At 35.6% G+C, this 16,033-nt stretch overlaps 1 protein-coding gene and 1 long non-coding RNA gene across 5 annotated transcripts in view; one reads left to right on the top strand and one right to left on the bottom strand.

Annotated features, from left to right (window-relative positions):
* The window catches only part of LOC126816084 (transmembrane protein 45B), a 57,680-nt gene that overhangs the window by 26,291 nt on the left and 15,356 nt on the right, over window positions 1-16,033 (top strand). The gene's annotated exons all lie outside the window — the stretch shown is intronic.
* LOC126816087 (uncharacterized) overlaps window positions 12,351-16,033 on the bottom strand; it is a 90,686-nt gene continuing 87,003 nt past the window's right edge. For 3 of the 4 annotated variants that reach the window (XR_008787533.1, XR_008787534.1, XR_008787535.1), the window contains exons 2-3: window positions 13,552-13,625; window positions 12,351-13,316 (exon numbers count right to left, since the gene is read on the bottom strand). This is a non-coding gene — a long non-coding RNA (uncharacterized LOC126816087). Of the gene's footprint in view, window positions 13,317-13,551; window positions 13,626-14,349; window positions 14,996-16,033 lie in introns of those variants that run through there. The other variant, XR_007678234.2, reaches the window with a different exon arrangement.

The raw sequence follows: 16,033 nt of genomic DNA, 5'->3' as shown, positions 1-16,033 counted from the left end.
ACACAGAGTTATGGCCCTTGATCACTTCAAAAAATCTTGTGGCGCTGTAGAGGCCAAAGTTAATATTCGATTGACTTTAAATTTATACACAGAGTTTAAGATCTTGGTACGAACAGCTAAATCCATGATATTAAAAGTTTTGTATACTAAGCATTAGCATGGGGCAGAACTTTATAAAAACCAAACAAATTCTAATGGTTTTCTGATAACTACTTAATGAGTTGTTACTCTTAATCAGATTTTAGTGTATTATAAATGTTTCAATACCGAAAAAAGTAAAAATATGTGACAACACTTGTTGACTGCCCGGACGATTTAGCTGCTATGGGCGTATGTTTCGTTGCCTGGCAACCTATCTTTATTGTAAATGTGAAAAAACATGACCTGTACATCCATTATATATAAACATAGAGTTGTTAAGTCATGTTTTCAATTTTTATCAGACGAACTGTAAATCAAGTCAATTAATTTTACCTCGTGGTCAATTGCCAATCATTGCCATACCTCCTTAAGTCAGCACTATTATTTGCAGAGATTACTCTTATTATTTGTCAAAATGTATTGTATTCAATCCTATTACTTCAAGTTCAGTTGAAAAGAAGATATTTTAAGCTGTTGGTCTAACTTACAAACCACAAACCATGTCTTGAACATTTCGTCTAGTTAAAAGTGACTGTGACACCTTTTTTAAAAAATGAAGAAAGAATTATAAACCACAACAATGTAGTAAACATTAGTTAAGAATAATTCTATTTGTCTTACAAGCACATATAAAATATATCTAAGAATGATATTAAGACAAACATTGACATGAAAACCCTTTGTTTTAAATTAGCATGGATCGTCTCCGTAAGCCCAGTCGATGCAGAAAAGTAAAACGTTAAACAACATTTCATTTCATTTCATTAGCCCAGAAAACATTTTTATGAAGACAGTTTTTATGAAGACATGTAAAATGTTTTGTTAATGTCCAAATTTTATTTGGTTTTAGTTTCTGATAAATGATCATATCAACTTATTAGGATCAAGTAATTTCCGTTTTAAGCAAGAATAAAGTATGAAATAAAGTATGAATAATGTATTCATCCAAATTTTTCTCTGTATAACAAACAACTTCATGGCTAAAATGGCACTTTCCATTAAACTCGCGTTGCTTTCTACAAAAGCTAACTAGAATAGTTAATTTTTAAGGGAAAAACAAATCATGTGGGCAAATAACAATAACATGGCGACCATGTCTTAAGCTTGCTGCGATATTCGCCGGGGATGGCGATATATCGCGATAAATAGGTCAGCCGATAAAATTATCATCTGAAATCTCAAATATCGCTTTATCACAATATATCGTGATAAATCTAAAAATTATCGCGATATTTTCATTTTTGATCAGAATTCACATTAAATCCGTTCAAAATATTCCAAAAATGAAGAAGAAATCAAATTGTAACTAATGCTGATACTAGATCTATTCCAAATTCTACAACAGACTTTGAGACAGCCATTTTTAGGGCCAACTGACCAACATTAGTCTCATGTCTCAAGTACATTTCACTGAATAATATTAATCGTTATCATACATGTGTTGGCTACGCTTTGATATAATCTGGTCCCATACCCCCACGAAGAAAGCATCCACAATATTTATTACAATTGATATTATACGGTAAGGATACCCCTACTCGGAATGATACAGTTAAACTGCACGCGACAATATACGTCGTCATAGTAACGAAGAAGTGGTTTATTGTTGATTACCCAGTTCGTTGAAAATTACATTGATATTTTACATTGAAAAATCATCTGGATAATATTTCTTTTATTCTTTGAATAAAATGGCTTCCGAGCTTGAAACTGTCAATGCCAATCGGAATATTTTTGATGACAGTTCGGCAGACTGCGAAAACACACTGCTGCTGACAGGAAAAAGAGCATTTCTTCTGTCAAAGGTTAAAAAGAACACCTGACAAGTCTGTTAACCAGATATTGAGTTAATGAAAATTTATTCGGTATTCCGGGCATTCCAGCTGATCAGAATAGAATGATCTGAGGTGATGATACCTACAGGAATAATCTTACCCCAGCATATATATATATGTCTCACTTCATCAGTACATCTCACATACATTGCTAAATGCCAAATGGATACACTAGATACATTAATCCATTTATACCCCTCAAGTTATATCAATTTTATATCAGTAATTATCACGATATTGAATTTTTGAAGCACGATAATTTGCTCCAGACAATAATCCATGATATCACGATAATTTATTTTACCAATATCGCGAGATATCGCAATATTTTTTTTCTGTATCGTTGCAACCTGTCTGCATTGCATATGGATGTCGATGCTACACCGATGGAATTTTAAAACACCATTTTATAAAGAAGACAAACGATGTTTTGACATCACAAACTATTTTTATCACAGACGTTTTGCTCTCATTTTCTGCGGTATAAACGAAGACATATAATTTTGAAGAAATATTGCTGGCATGAATTTGAAGCAGATACAAGTCGGTACGCATTCATTCTTTCGTATTACGAAAACATGTAATTTTGTCGGAATATTACTGAAATAAATCTGAATACCGTACAGGAATTAATTATGAAAAATAGTGAGTTGCACCTATTTTTCTATATTCAGAACACGATATGCTACATAGCATAAAAATATTTGTATTTGAAGCCTATTAAAGGGAGTGGAAGTTTATTGATGCTATTTCCCAAAGCTTAGAAATGACTTTTGGTTACCTAATTACACTGTAACATTGGTACCGTTTAATCCAGTAGACGTGGTACAAGGGTTAATCAGCGAACTGGATGTATGAGATGTGTTGTTGACGTTTGGGAAAGTAGGACGAGGGGAAATGTGTAGGGAGTGAAGTGCTGTAAAGGGATAGTTAGATGCATTATGAATGGTTAGAGTGGCTGTGGTGTTACGGTGAAATACTATGCCGCCACCGTAACACCACAGCTTTATGATTTGTTAGACAGGAGTGATGTAATGGGTGTCAACAACTGGGTATGCTGGTACCGTCGCAACGTAGCCGTGAAATATATATTGTTGGGGGGAAGGGCGGAAACGGAAAAATATACAATGTTGACAGTATGTGCCAGGCATGAGGCTGCGCAGACCGAGCGGCAGCTCGATAGGGAGTGTGTGGGAGGGTCACCCTCATAAATTTCAGTTTTCTGTAAGCAGTGAAAACACTATTTTGGCATTGTTTGCGGGGTTAAACCTAAAAATCACATTAATACACCTATTGCACGATATTGTGAAACTAGCTGACGAAGACAGCTCGGGCGGCGATTGTTCGACTCGGGGCTGCTCTGTCAGTATCTAACAAACGCATTTAGTTCGCGTACAACTTTTGAAAACCGAATGTCAGTATGGTATTTCTCACATAATTGGTTATCGCAAAAACAGAGTAAACTGAAAGCGAGTAATCTCGACTCAAACCTATAGTCTATAGCCTACTTACTACACTCGTCACTAGGCTTCCTATATTATTGTTTGTGGACGGTTTACTACTCAGTGATAAGCCTGCGCCGCAAAAAGAGGTCTCGCCTTTTATTATTAGTATAATGACTTACTCATGTGCGGCAGGTTAGTTTGCTTCTAAAAACACTGTTTTCCGTTCCAAAAAATACAAAAGTAATTTTCTACCAGATGACCATGGTTCTTTTCACCGAGACTAGATAATTTCTCTCGGTGTAAGGATATAGCTATGGATAAGTTCATACAAGGTCAATAAATCCGCGGTCACTTCGGGTCACACTGTTGAGAAAATAAACCGATGGGTTTGTTTAGTAGCAAATCGAGCGTGAATCAACTGAGTTTGTACTGAAAAATTTTTGAGTGATATGTATGAACTGTCTTCACACATTCGGTTTATAATTAGCGATACACAGGTACAGTAGCAAGTGTTGTACTTCACAGACTGTTTACCTCCGAACTACCTCTGCACGAAATCCCCGATTTGGGTACTTGTTAAAAGAAAAAGAAATAGTACCTGTGTTCATGCCAGTAAAAAAAACTAAGAGTTCGCGCATAAAAATGCCCGAACGTACCAGGCGCCAGGTCATCTAGCGTGAATAGCGTTAATTTCTACTCTGTGTCCAATTATTCATAAATATTGCTGAATTTCTCCGAATAGTGCTCAATTTGTACTTCTATCAAATTTCAATCTCACTGTTTAACTTTGATTACCAAGCGTCTAATTAACTAGAGTTTAGTTTCTCGACACGTGTTGAATTATAAGCGTCCCGTCTAATTAGCACGACTGTTCAATAATTAGTTGGACCGTTCAATTTCCCGAGCTGTGATTAAAATCAGTCAAGGTGTCCAATTATGCAAGGTGTTAAATTTTGTTGTCAAACATCTAATTTCACGTGCGATGTTCAGATATTATGATGTGTTTAGTTGTTGGTCATCGCTCAGTTTTGCCGCCGAATGTCTATTTTGCCGCACAATGTTGAAATACTGTAATAAGTGTTAGTTTTAGTACTGACCTGTTGCGATACGGTGAAATATTATTTTTCAGGTTTCATACGACGGCAGGTATCTGTAATGCCTGTCATTATCCGGAATTATTTTTCAAGATCACTACCGTGAAACAGATGTTGGATTTTTAATGGTGACGGGACGGTTCCGAAGCAAAGCTTTCTTGAGATGCACATACCGTTTCGTCCACAATCATAAAATGTGTATTTATATATCCATTTAAAACAGTATTTCCCACACTGACAACACATTCACGAATGATAAATCTCACGCATATAATTCAACGCGTGTCGAGAAACTAAACACTAGTTAATTACACGCTTGGTAATCAAAATTAAACAGTGAGATTGAATTTTGATAGAAGTACAAATTGAGCACTATTCGCCGAAATTCAGCAATATTTATGAATAATTGGACACAAAGTAGAAATTAACGCTATTTACGCTAGATTTAACGGTACCAATGTTGCAGTGTTATGGCCTCTATTAACCTCAAATAAAAATATCCGACGAGCAAACTGTTGAAATTGCATCACATAGTGTTTATGGCCATGATGTCCCCCACCTCAATCTATAAATGAATAGTTGACACATATTAATTAATTGCATCAAGCAATAGACAGAAAATGTTCATGACCAACCAATCAAATTGCCTATCTCTGCTTGGCCATAGAGGAAAATGTTAGTCATCGAACAAAGTCAAGACATTCACCTAATGAACATCTACACCAAATTTGACCATTCTACCTCAATAAAAAGCAGAGTTATTGTATTCACAAGTCTCAACCAATCAAATTGTTTGTCTCTGCTAAGTCTTGGTGGAAAACACATTCAAGGCATTCACCAACTAAACACCAGCACCATTTATTATGTGTATCTTGGAAGCGTCCCTTAAAAAACATAATCTTTAGCTGCGATGGTCATGGGTATGTTTTCTGAATGTACTGACATCTGCTAAACATTGCATCCCATATTCCATTTATCATTCCGTTGCACATTTTAGCACCCCCCTCCCCATGCAAAAAAAATAAAATAAATAAATGATAAATTTACTCAATACTGAGGACTATTTCCCCATTTATAGAAACTTCCCTTGTGCATTAATAAAAGACGAAACGAGTCAGGTTTTTATTAATTCTAACAACACCTGCATCCATATAAAAATAATTCTAAAATCATTATTCCCATTCCTAATTTATATTGGTTTTTCAAAATATCTGGTTTCATTAGAAAACCTCTAACATAATACCACACTCAAGGACACTTTTATAAGTGAAGGAATGATGGATGAGAATATGTTTTTGAAATAAAAATTTTAGCCAATAAATTACACTTGTCTGGTGCCGTCCCGTTAGAGTTAACTGTCTTGAAGTAGTTGCATGAGGTGGTGCCATATTCCTCATATGGCGGGATTCTAAGTAATGTGCTAAAATATTTCTTACTTATGTGTTTATGATAATTGCATGTGTTAAAAACATCAAAAGGTTATTATAAGGATTTTCTATGTGTGGCTGTTGTGGCTGGTGTTCCATTCACCGTAATTGTGTTCGGTTAAATGATTTATACTGCAAATAACATTGCTGAAGCGAATTGCATGGCACTGGCCCTCAAGTGCGACAACCTATGACTCTAAGTCTCACCATGTGCAGCGCAATATGTTGGATAGAAAGGTTCTGGTATTAGGCAGTTTTCACATTTGTCTGCTACATGATTTCATGACTGTCACTGCAGAATATTTCGAATTTAATTAGCGCCCACAGTTAGGACACATTTCTACGCATTTGTATGGAATTGGTGGAGGTAAAGTGTTAAATGGACGCCATTGCTAGCGGTGGGAGAATGTAATTTCCACACAACGCCCTAATCACTTGCTTGTACAATTGCTAGGCAATGACCTCGACCATAAAAATCTAAATGTGGATTTGGTACATGACATGGTTGATAGGATGTTAGCCCTATTTAGCATGTGGGTGACACGTTACCGTTTGCAAAAAATTAGATAATGTAAATTAATGCCACATTCATCAGTACGCCACACGAGAAGTGCATCATACTACAATTCCTAGGTGCTTGAATGCATTATTTATTTTAAGGAGCGCATTAATGGAGTGTCGACCGAACACCCACCCAATCATTTGTTCTGTAATTGAATTCATTTCAATGATATTGGCTTAAAGCTATATTAACCCTTAACCGGTCATTGTCGACTATAATCACCGCAACGTTGTCACTGTCGACTAAAGCACAGCAATAACATTTTTTATAAGGCGCATTTGAGTATTTACTTTCGTATTTAATTGATATGGCCACACATGTGTTTCAGACGGGAACTTGTCTTGTCAAGGGCATTAAGAAAAACATGTCTTTGTTCAACATTTGTTGACAAAAAATGTAATTTTACGTTGTCGGGAAGGTTAAATACTCCCAAAGTGGTTGAAATGCTTATGAATGATTCCAACTTGGATTATATCGATGACACCAATTCTGAAGACGATATTTCTGATGAAAATGATTTAGAATGATTTGCAAATTATAGATCAACTTATCCCTTCAACTTTTTTTTTATTGGGGTCAAGAGTCTATCACTTATAATTATCCGGCAGTAGTTGATTGGAATAGGCATACAAAGTAGTTCACTTTAGCTTTTATTTAGCCTCACCACTTGACGTCATGAGGTCAAAATGACATCGTCCAGTTAAGGGTTATAGGTGTATTCGGGGAGCCATATTACGCATGTTAGCTTAGGTAAGCATCTATTGAATGTTACTCTACGTAAATTATTACATTGTTGAGATGAGTTTGGTGGTTGACTCACACTAGGTACATGTAATAGGGTCCATGTTGAGGTAACTCAGAGTGAGTTTGATGGCTTACTCACAGACACAGAGCGATTTTGGTGGTTGACTCATGCAAAGCAAGAGTGGTGGTTGATTCCCATATAAAAAGGGGGTTTGGTGGTTGACTCACAGTAAATTGTGGTTAATTCACATATATAAAGTTTGGTGGTTGACTCGTATACAAAGAAAAAGTGGTGGGTGACTTACATATATAAAGCGGGTTTGGTGGTTGACTTGTATGTTCAATCTTACACCCCCAATTAGATTGAACATACAACCCATCGTCGAAGGTTGGACTAAAAAGTGTAAGATTGAACATACAATAATTCAACAACTCACTTCTTCTTGGTCTAATCTTATATTCTGTAACAATACTTAAACAATAATATATATATATATATATATATATATATATATATATATATAATAATGACCCACAGGCTAGATAACTTAATAAGGAACAGCATCTAAGAAAAAACTTATCAGAGACCTGCCCTTCAATATGTCCTGCTGCCTGCCTGTGGTCAACTCGCCTTTTTTTCAATATACAATTTTCAGGACTTTTATACCTTTAGCTTTGTTTCTTAGTAACCCTAACTTTAATACATTCATGTCTACTGGATTAACTGGACAATAGATAATAATTTATGAAACCATGTCTCTCTAATATAATTACAGAGTTGACTTTGATTAGGCTTCAGGCTAATCTGTAATGTTTACCTGGTCATAGGTGCCTTACATATACTGATGTCCAAAAGAAAGTATACACTGTGCATTTCGTGCTGCATCAACCAAAGTCGTTTTCCATCATATGCGGCATTTGGGTACAATGTCAATCTGTTTCGCTTTTTTATACGCCCACATTTTCATGTGGACGTATATTGTCGTCGCCCCTGTCCGTCGGTCCACAATTTGTTTGTGGACTCTCTACAGGTCACAATTCTTGTCCGATTTTGACGAAACTTGAAATATAGCTTTATCCCAAAATAATCTCGGCTGCTTTCGATATTGGCATGTATCGGATCGAAACTTCATGGATTATGGCCCCTGTTTGTACGAAAAATCACGTTTTTAGCTTGTGGACCCTATAGAGGTCACAATTTTTAATCCGATTTTGTTGAAACTTGAAATATAAGTTTATAACCCAAAGATCTCAGTTCCTTTTGATATTCGCGCATATCGGACCGTAACTTCCGGAATTATGGCCCCTGATTGTACGAAAAATCATGTTTTTAGCTTGTGGACCCTATAGAGGTCATAATTTTAATCCGATTTAAAAAGACGTATTATTATATCACCGTTATACCCTAAGGACGACTGAGTTCGAATTTCGTGAAAATCGGCCCAAAATTGACAGACAAAATGGCCGCCGTTCGTTCTCAAATAGCGTAAAAATATGGTATATCAAAGTTGTGGACCCTATAGAGGTCACAATTTTTATCCGATTTTGTTGAAACTTGAAATGTAAGTTTATAACCCAAAGATCTCGGTTCCTTTCGATATTCGTGCATATCGGACTGTAACTTCCTGAATTATGGCCCCTGATTGTACGAAAAATCGCGTTTTTAGCTTGTGTACCCTGTAGAAGTCATAATTTTTATCCGGTTTAAAAACCCGTATTATTATAACACCGTTACACCCTAAGGACGACTGACTTCGAATTTCGTGAAAATCGACCCAAAATTGACAGACAAAATGGCCGCCGTTCGTTCTCAAATAGCGTAAAAAATATGGTATATCAAGGTTGTGGACCCTATAGAGGTCACAATTTTTGTCTGATTTTGTTGAAACTTGAAATGTAATTTTATAACCCAAAGATCTCGGTTCCTTTCGATATTCGCGCATATAGGACCTTAACTTCCTGAATTATGGTCCCTGATTGTACGAAAAATCGCGTTTTTAGCTTGTGGACCCTATATAGGTCATAATTTTTATCAGATTTAAAAAAACGTATTATAATGTCACCGTTACACCCTAAGGACGACAGAGTTCGAATTTCGTGAAAATTGGCCCAAAATTGACAGACAAAATGGTCGCCGTTCGTTCTCAAATAGCGTAAAAATATGGTATATCAAGGTTGTGGACCCTATAGAGGTCACAGTTTTGATCCGATTTTGATGAAACTTGAAATACATATTTATAACCCAAAGATCTTGGTTCCTGTCTATATTTGCACATATTGGATCATAACTTCCTGAATTATGGCCCTTGATTGTACGAAAAAATCACTTCTTTTTTTTGAGCATGTTCTCTGTCCATCTCTTGCAAAATGTGGGCGTATCTTGCATGGCAACCGCTTGTTTATTTTGCTTAGAAATATTGAGTTTGGACGCAAGAGACAAACCCAGTAATGTTATTTCAAATGTTTTTAATCAAAATAAAACTTAGTCATATTTTTAGTGTGTATACTTTCTTTTGGACATTAGTATATATAAAGCAAGTTTTAAGGTGGTTGATTCGCACAGTGTGTGATTCACATATATGCTTGTTTGATGGTTGACTAGCACAGTAAATTGTGGTTATTTCACATTGGACCCTCTTTATCAAAATTAATCAGTCAGCTTTAAACTGGACACAAGTACAAATTAGATGATTTTTGGTATTTTTACTAATTTTTAAACAAAGATTTGATATTAAACGAATGTGAAAGAAATTAGAGCTAGATACACAAGATTAAATGATACCTGGATTACAGTGATGATAATTGCATGTGTTAGAAACTCTCCCTGCCCACCCTATATATAGATTTTATTATTATCTTTCTGTTATTTTATGACAATATGTATTTCATTAGTATTTTATGAGGCGGTGAAAGACCCCCCCCCCCATCTTTGATCAGAGGTTTACTAATTTTGCTCATATATGTAAGATAGATATTTTGTAAGAAAGTTTGTTAAGTATATTAATGGTGTGTAAATGAATGTCACATCATTGCACTTAATTGATAATCATAGCACGTACCTTATTCTGTCTCCATTACCCAGTGCTTGAATCATTATCATATTGTGTTATTAGTTGTAATATTTATGATGAAAGTAATTTAGCATATTTTCCAAACCCACTTTACAGACGTCTTGATCAAACTGTACCAGGCCATTATCAAACAAATAGCAACTTACGCCTCTGATATATGGGGAGCTGAATTGGTGCACAGCCAAAAATTTGCAGTTCAAAAATGGGAAAAAATTAATCTAAACCAACTAACTATAAAAATATGCAAATCCATTTTGAATCAACCACTTAAGTCAACCAACCTTGGATGTATTGCGGAACTAGGAATCTTCCCACTAACGTTAGACACTTATACCTGCATGCTTATGTATCATAAAAGGCTAAACGATGTCAGGATGAAACAGATATTTCCTCTACTTTCAGCAGCCTATACTGAAGATAAAACTATATCCTCTAAAAATGAAAAATTATCTTCGTCAGCCGCAATCAATAGTTTAACTTCGGAACTCCAAATAAATCATATTCATTTGCTAAATAAAGAGAATATAAAGAAATCCCTCGAATCAAAATTTAACTCTCCAGACTATTTATATTCGGTTAAAAATAGAGATCATATGAAAGCTATGACCACACTTAGACTCAGTACGCATCACTTAGAAATAGAGAGGGGCCGATACAAAAAAATTCCTGCTGATTAGCGTCGATGCAAATTTTGCGATTTAAATTTGATCGAAAACGAGCAACATTTTTTGCTATACTGTAGCAAGTATGAAGAAATACGCCAAGCCCATTTATACCCAGCCTTCTCAATAAATCATAAGATTTCCTACAATTTTATTAATCTCTTTACACCACCAAAATTGATTGCCAAGGCAGTGGCTTTATATGTGTTATTGGCTTTTGATAAGAGAGCTAAATCAAATTTGGTGGCAACTACATGTAACTGAAACCCCTTCCATTCACTTGATTTGATATTTGTTTTTTTGGTGCAATGTCTATTTTCTGTCTTGTCCGCAGTTTTATCTTGTAGATTTTTGTTTTGCGTGTAGTGCGGTCCTCCTGCACTTACTATTTGATATACATGTACAGTTGTACATGTAGTATACTGTTTGTATGAATGTATTGAGTTGTCTATGTAATATGTATTATTGAATGTATATGACTATGTCTAAGTGTATATATATGCTGTCCTTCATGGACGTTTTGATGCAATAAACATCTTATCTTATCTTATCTGTCATTTAAATAATTCAAATATGTGTCATTTAATGAATAAATGGCCTTTTCAATGTCAATATGTCTTCTATAATTTATCTAATCTGGTGGTATGTATTTTATAATTTATAAATGGCTGTTTTTGTTGTTGTGCAGCCTAGTACGTGTAGTGTTCAGTAGAGCATACACATATAGCATTCTTGCTTTATTTACTATAAATGCCTGGACTATATGGACTCAGACTAGCAATTATTTGCCCATTGATTTCAATGTTAAATGACTGTAACATCACAGGCTGTAGCTTTTTGCTCAACATTCGGTTGGTTCCAATCTTTATAGGCACAATGGGGACAACATTTGGCAATCTCCTCATCGTAATTTTGTAGCGGGTTGACCATTTAGATTTTTTGCTACACAGATTTGAAGTTGACAGGGGTGAAAATCTCACTTCCGACACAATGATTGCTCTGCAGAAAGACACTTTACACCCCCTATCCCTCCGCTGTAATATCATCAGTATTAGGCCTACCCAAAACTGCTATGAAATTGCAAATTTGGTCCCTTTTCTCCAATTCTAGACCAAAAAGTCAACCCAAAAATGCAGGAAGAGGGGAGAAAAAAATTAAGGGAAAAATTGTCTATTTATAACTAGCACTACATTCGTCCATCATGAAATAAGGGGAAATAATTACTAGTCTTAGTCCTATATACCTCACATGTTTCTGCAGTTTAAACAAATCTGTTGTTATCTAATAAACAAACATATATGCAAACACTATAATACATCAGAAAACTGCGGAATTTCAGACAGAAATTTAAAAGCACATGAAATTTGAATTAAACAGAACATTTTTATTTTTGAACATAAATGCATTCTGTAAAAAGATGAGATAAATTCAATATAAATCAAACACGAAAATACTTTAAAACAGTAATCATGATGCAATATTAGACTTTTTAACACTTTCATCGAAAACCACACAGTTTTTCTCTGTTATCTTAATTTCAAGTGCCAAATTGTGGTCAAATCTAAAATGTTGAAACATTTCATCCCCACCCCCCAGGTTGGAATCTGATAATTTAAAAGCACATGAATTTTGAATTCCACAGAACATTTTTTATTTTTGAACATAAATGCATTCTTCAAAAAGATGAGATGAATTAAATATAAATCAAACACAAAAATACTTTAAAACAGTAATCATGATGCAATATTAGACTTTTAACACTTTCATCGAAAACCACACAGTTTTTCTCTGTTAACATAGTTTCAAGTGCCAAATTGTGGTCAAATCTAAGATGTTGAAACATGTAGTGCCTATGAATTTCAAAATACCTCCTATATAGCTGTATTTCCACAGGATAAGTAAGTTGAAATAATCTGATTATGTAACACCACAACAGTTTTTTCATCCCCACCCCCCAGTATGGAATCTGGTACATTGCTGACCAATCATAGGTCGCCCTGTTCACTCAGGCCTGTCAAATGATTTACAATGGCGATGGTGCCTACAACTTTCCTGACCAAGAGATATGCACAACCGTCGATCAACACACAAGCCATTAATGTTATCTTCCAATATGAGAGGCCATGATAAACACACAAGCGTCCTTTTCAAGCTCAGAAATTAAGTCATCACCAAAAAGCAAAGTTTACAGAGGTCCTCGGGGCTGGAACCCAAACTGATTACGATTTGCCCTCCACTTCCACCACAGGTGTCATAGAGATCAGGGATGAAATTGATATGCATCATCGTTCTCCTAAAGCCAGTCCAGGAAGACATCAGGTTTTGAGATGTAGACCTGAAATGTTAAATTTGGATGAGAATGAGAATTCTGGGGCGAATACTATCCAGGGAAACGGTCATTGACATCCAGAAAATGGTCAAAATATGGAATTCTGTCATTCAGTTAAATGTCAAGGGGAGAAGACAGGCCTGTGCAGTACCAAATTTCCAGCCCATTACTATTAGTGAGCAGAAGTGGGGATCAGGTTGGATGTACTTCTTAAAGTCTATGAAATGCACATTTATCTCACCTGTTTTGCTTCTTTTTTTTTTAATACTTGTGTTGAGGTCAATCATTCCACTCTATGAAACATTACCCTGGCACCTGAAATGATAGGAGGCTGGGGATAAATATGCAATAAAAAACAGTGAGAAAATAAGAAAAAAATATGGTTTCAACTGGAAATAGAAATAAACCTCTTTATTTCTCCAAAAAGAAACCAGTTAACAATCAGTAAAAAAGTAAACCTTGAGTGTCACATAAGTCTAAGCCAATCTCAAAGGTAGATGCCATGTTTTGAGGTTCGGTCTAAATATTAAGGCCAACTGCATGTTTGGTCAAAAGTCACACAGGTGTGAATTTTGGAGTGTACATGTTAACATTTCATTGTATGATGTCAAAAACATGTTAGGTCTAAATGTTAAGGCCAAATGCAGACTTAGTTCAAGGTCACAACATGTAAATAGGGTTAGGGCACATGATTTTTTGACACAATTGTGGGTTTGGGCTAGAGTCAGAACTAGGTCTTGGCTTAGGCCTAGGCTACATGCTTTTTGACAAGATTGTGGGTTAGGGTTAGGGTAAGGACTGGGTCTTGGGTTAGGGTTAGGGTCAGTCTTGTTTACATCTCATGACTTTAGACCAAATCTGCAGTTGAGTTGGCCTTAATATTTAGACCTAACCATGTTTTGATATCATTGTGAACAAAATGTTACACATTTACAACCCAAAGTTCACACTCAACCAACGGATACCCCCAATCATGGCTATTTTGATACCAAATAGTCAAAAAACTTACTGCTGGGCAATAAAAAAGCAGTATTCTTACCATTTCTGACACTTTCCATTCAAAACTTCAGGAAATAAGCCGTTGAAAAAATATCAACATCCCGAGTCGGCCATGCTTCTTTATATCATCAGGACTCAGACTAGCAATTATTTGTCCATTGACCTCAATGTTAAATGACTGTAACATCACAGGCTGTAGCTTTTTGCTCAACATTCCGTTGGTTCCAATCTTTATAGGCACAATGGGGACAGCATTTGGCAATCTCCTCATCATAATTTTGTAGGGGGTTGACCGTTTAGATTTTTTGCTACACGGATTTGAAGTTGACAGTGGTGAAAATCTCACTTCCGACACAATGATTGCTCTGCAGAAAGACACTTTACACCCCCTATCCCTCCGCTGTAATATCATCAGTATTACCCAAAACTGCTATGAAATTGCAAATTTGATCCCTTTTCTCCAATTCTAGACCAAAAAGTCAACCTAAAAATGCAGGAAGAGGGGAGAAAAAAATTAAGGGAAAAATTGTCTATTTATAACTCGCACTACATTCGTCCATCATGAAATAAGGGGAAATAATTACTAGTCTTGTCCATATAGTGAAGCTGGTAGTGACTTCTGGCAATTTCTAGCTTTATAGAGTTTATATATATGAAGCTGTGCAGTGATGTATTATATATAGGCTACCAGTCATAAACCTATTGTGATGTTATTAACACTGAGAAGTAGTAAGAGTGAGATTTGTACGTTTAGGGCATAGATATCTCCCGATTTTGGTAAATTTCTATGAATATCGGTAAAATTCTAATTATCGCAACAAATCTAATACGAAGAGGCTAAAATCTGTAGGTACGGTGTGTTAATTAACAGGGGTGAGAAATTGACTGAGTGGTGATATAATTATCGCTAGGGGTGAAAATCTCGGCGACGGTGTGTTTTCTGTACCGGTGTGTTAATTAACGAACGGGTTAAAAACGACTGACACTGTGTGTATTCTTTGTTTGGTGAGTTTTCTCGAAAGCGTGTTATAACTGCACCAAAGGTGTTTTATCAAGGACCAACAGGCTTTATCTGACGCGTAGGTGTTAAATCCAATCTACCGTGCGAAATCTTGTTCGACAATGTTTTACGCAGAACGGTCTTTGTTAAGTGTAGGTCTTTATACATGGATTTATACGTCCTGTAGTTACATTTGTTCGTTCTTATACGTATTTCATTTCTTGGTGAATACTACGTGTTTTATACTTCGTACCATAGTCGGGCTGCAATTATTTATATATTTGTCTTTTTGTGGGTTTAATTTGTTTATATATTATCGTGCGTACTACTGAAGTATAAATGAACGTTATTTACCGATAACCGGACCAGCCTCCATTAATATCAGACTAACGAATCTGTTTCGAAAAGCAAGTTTATAAATATAAAATCGAGCAATTGATGAAAAACTATTGGTTTCGTCATGTCTATATTTACTACACGTGGGCGTTTTAATGCATAAATGTATTTTTTCTTACCCGGGTTGTAAAAAGGACTATCCAAGAAAAATTTAATTTCCACATATATAACAAATGATAATTCACATATCAGATACCACTAATGCAAATAGGGACATGCGCCGGCGGTGATATTGTCCATTGACCTTTGACTTAATATGGAAATAGAGGCTTTACAAGAACAGCTAAATTTAAACACTTGTTAATATTTCTATTGTTGACGATTGTAT

Source organism: Patella vulgata, chromosome 3, assembly GCF_932274485.2.
Source record: "Patella vulgata chromosome 3, xgPatVulg1.2, whole genome shotgun sequence".
Lineage (NCBI taxonomy): Eukaryota > Metazoa > Mollusca > Gastropoda > Patellidae > Patella > Patella vulgata.
Note: the sequence above shows the minus strand (reverse complement) of the source record. Positions and strands in the feature narration are given on the sequence as shown.